At 33.8% G+C, this 4,131-nt stretch overlaps 1 protein-coding gene across 1 annotated transcript in view; it reads right to left on the bottom strand.

The window, feature by feature from the left end:
• Positions 1-4,131, bottom strand: part of LOC106880610 (kin of IRRE-like protein 1) — an 87,079-nt gene that overhangs the window by 82,419 nt on the left and 529 nt on the right. The gene's annotated exons all lie outside the window — the stretch shown is intronic.

Genomic DNA, 4,131 nt, shown 5'->3' with positions numbered 1-4,131 from the left:
CAGTCCCCTGCAGGGAATAATACTACTGTTGGTTAGACCTAGGAAGCTGCACTGCTTCCTGTCGGCCTTAACACATTTCCTGTGTCCTTATGTTTACAAGGGGGAGACAAGCACCTCCACTTAGCTAAGCCTGCATCCAGAGACATGTTTCTGAGTCTTTGCTCATCATCAGTCTGGAGTAGCATGACCTGCTAGTCGAAGATGCCTGTCAAGCTCTTGTAAACATATAATGATTCTAGTGAAATACATTCTCCCCCTTGTAAAGATAAGGACACAGGAAATGTGTCAAGGCTGACAGGAAGCAGTGCAGCTTCCTAGGTCTAACCAACAATAGTATTATTCCCTTCAGGGGACTGTCATATTAAGTTGACAGCATACAACTACTTCATGACTGAGGGTGTTAGAACACATACAATGCTATAAATAAGTGCTAAAGCACTCTGATGCTGCAGTCAATGCACATAATTGTATACATACGTACTGACAGCGACCATGAATGGCAAAACCTCTTTCACTCACGAATGACCATAGGATTGAACATAGAAAGTACCCCTTCGAGGCACAAGTTTGGGCAAGGCTGTATGTGAAAGGCCAGTATATCAGTCTTCCATCTTCATGCCACCAATGTTGTCAAAACGAAAGACAATGGCCAATAAAGTAGCTTGGCACCAGTGACATGGAAACTCATTTCTACAGCTGAGTGAACTATTCTATAGGTACATTTAATTGGGTGCATGTTTTCAGTCCTGAGACCTCAAATGAAGAATCTCTGGGTTGTTTCACAAATTTCACTTTATACCAGTATTTCACAACCACTTTTTTTTTTTTACTTGTGGACCCTCTTTGATTCCTATTTTATTTGGATGGACTCTCACTGCCATTTGATGTTAAAAAAATCCCATTATACTTTTATAAGGAAATATTATTTGGAATCGTACAAAAATAATTACTGAAATATTTTGTGTATTGTAGAAGTATAAGCAATTTATTGCAGATAAATTTTAACAACAAAATCTCATATGGACCCCCTAGGGCCATATCGACCCCCAATGGCCATATGAGATGAGAACCACAGCTCTACAATTTGACTGAATGAGAGTCAGTTTGCTTTGTTATTTCTAGGAGAACCCAGTGTTCATAGGCTTTCATACAAATCTGTTGTTATGTAGCTCTGTGCGCCTCTGATAACAGGAACAAATTCAAAAAAGTATACATACAGCCTTGATATAAGAGCTGTTTGTTTTTCTTTAGTTCTCGATAGATGTCTACCTTTTCCCCCAATTATTGGTGAGACATTCACATCTACTAGGCAGCTGATCTGATGACAGTACATGATTTTTGCCTCTTGTATGTATGCACATGTGTAAGCATGGAAACAATGATGAGAACAATTGTATGTGCCAGTTCTATAATGCCCCTCTTTCTCTTCCATCCCCTCTTTTACTTCTCCTCCCTATCTCATTATCTTTCATGTTAGTTACATGTAAATACTCCTTCATACATCTATTTTCACTTACAGAGTTAATGTGTGTGCAACCATATGCATTTTACTCACATTTTTATTAAAGCAGGCATATACGCGTGCACCACACACACACACACACACACACACACACGCACGCACACATACACACACATGCTCTTACACGGACAAAATATTCTACTTGAAGTAGTAACCAAATCTCCCACACATCACACTTCTACTATTTGAAAAAAAATTAAATTGTTAGGTACAAATGTCCTAAATACACTGTCTGAAAAAAATAATTTAAAAAAACAACAGGATGGTCACAGCTTTTCAGCTTTGATTGTTTACTCAATCTGTAGTAACTCAGGAAGAGCTGAGGATAGGGAAACACTTACAACAACAAGAACAAAAATAACGACAGCAGCAGCAGCAAGAAACAAGCATACACAACAGATGAAATGAATATGTTTACATGTGACGATACACATCCTAATCAGGAAGCCATGTGATAATTTCATTTAAATCTAAATTTCTATTCTAGAATTCATTAGTTCTAGAAAAAACTATTTTCCTCTGATTTTCCACACAGCCTTTTCTCCCTCCCTCCACTCTCCCCCTCTCCTTTATCTATCTATTTATCTATCTATTTCTGTGCATATAAGATCAATATATATAAAAGTATATATAACAACAATACTAGCATTAAGCTTTAACACACTATCTTAAAGATGGCCAAAGAGTAGTTTGCTTTATGAGACAGTTGAGGGAGGCTAAATTTTTGTTTGTTTTATCTGTCACATTTTATTATTTGTATCCTTGACTGCCAAGACAACACAATTTTATCACATGTTTTGTTTATACTAAATGTAGTGATGATGTTCTCCCATCTCTACACTTCCTTCTCTGTCTATGTCATGCCAGCACCCTTACTACTTCTCTGGACTCAAAGACAGAAGTGAAGATGCAACAATTTACCATTTTATTTTCAAACAACCCATGTTGACAGAGCTACAGACCTTACCAGGTTAGCACTTCATACAACATTTTCTACTCCACATATGTATTTATCAACTTTCATTTAACAACCAACCCATCCTTACAACACCCAAGATGTGTATGTCTTTATAATGTTAGTAAAGAATATATACAAAGATCTTCTAATATACGGTGGAGAAACAGCCCACGTTGAATACCTTCTTAATCTGAGGAATAGAAATAACACTGTAAGCAACAATTATACTGACTGTAATGATATTAATCAAAATAGAAATATGAATAGAAATGAAAATAAATATTGTGATTGCAAAGTTAGAAATAACTGTTTGTTTAATAATTATTGTAAACAAAACGTGTTATATAGATGTAGAGTGAAATCTGAAGGTAAGAGTTTCTTTTACATCGGTTCAACAGAAAACTATTTTAAAAAACGTATCGCTAACCACAGTTAAACCTTTAATAATAAAAATAAGCTGTCTTATACTAACCTTAGCGAATTTATTTGGGACTTGAAGGACAAGAATAAAATGTTTACTGTGGAGTGGGAAATAATAAGCAGGGCTGGTACCTATAAAATTGGAAATACCTATTGTTTTCTCTGTGTGGAAGAGTTATTCCAGATCTTAAATTCTAGACGTAGTCTCCGTGACACCAAAAAAGAGGTTGGGTTATAGGTTATCCTGTATGCATACCTGTAAATATGCTTTCAAAAGCTGCCATTAAATACAATGTAAAGGTTACTAGGACTATAAATTAGATGGGTATCTCAGGATTGAAATATTAAAAATTATAACTAAAAAGATTAGATAATTCTTAGTAGATATATTAATGTTAAAATATAAAATAAATGGTAATTATGAATATAAGGTTTTATTTACAAGTAGCTGTATTATATAAAGGTTACTAGGACTTTGATTTAAGTATGTGTCTCAGGAATTTGTGATCATTATTATTTAAAAAAAATAATAGGTAATATTACGTTAAAGATACTAAGTATTAATTTGATAATGATTTAAATTTTTATTATTTTGATTTGTTAACGTTAATGCTTTCCTCAGTTAAGATCATTTGTATCTGTTCTCACTATTATATAACTAAACATATTGTGCACAAATGTTGATGACATAATATTCAGCTATGGTAAATAGTAAGCAACTCGATACATCATCATCTCATAGCTTTCAACACATTAACACACACACATGCACAAATATATAAAAAAAATATTACACATACACAGCTATGGTTTCAATTATGAAATTATAATTATAATTTATTATTTAACTATAATTACTAGAGATTGCAACTGGGTGACTTATAACAAATTTCGTAAGTGATTAAATACTTTACTGACATTTTGATCTATCATAAGTAATAATGTAAATTAAGAACAATGTTTTTAGTTTCTAGTTAAAGTAATTGTATAGAAATATCGAATAAGCTAACGACTATTTTTGTTTCTCAACATATTACATACGCACGCTCACAAATGGATTGGCAAAACTAAATTTGTACCCCTCCCCCCAAACACCCCTTTTTTTATTTAATTTTTTTTACACAAACCCCCGTTTTCGGCTACGAAGAATATGAATCTGAAAAAAATTGGCAAAAATCGGCATTTTGACATTCCCCCCCACCCCCTAAATTCTTCATTTTTAACTTTTTCA

Source organism: Octopus bimaculoides, chromosome 5 (genome assembly GCF_001194135.2).
Source record: "Octopus bimaculoides isolate UCB-OBI-ISO-001 chromosome 5, ASM119413v2, whole genome shotgun sequence".
Lineage (NCBI taxonomy): Eukaryota > Metazoa > Mollusca > Cephalopoda > Octopoda > Octopodidae > Octopus > Octopus bimaculoides.
Note: the sequence above shows the minus strand (reverse complement) of the source record. Positions and strands in the feature narration are given on the sequence as shown.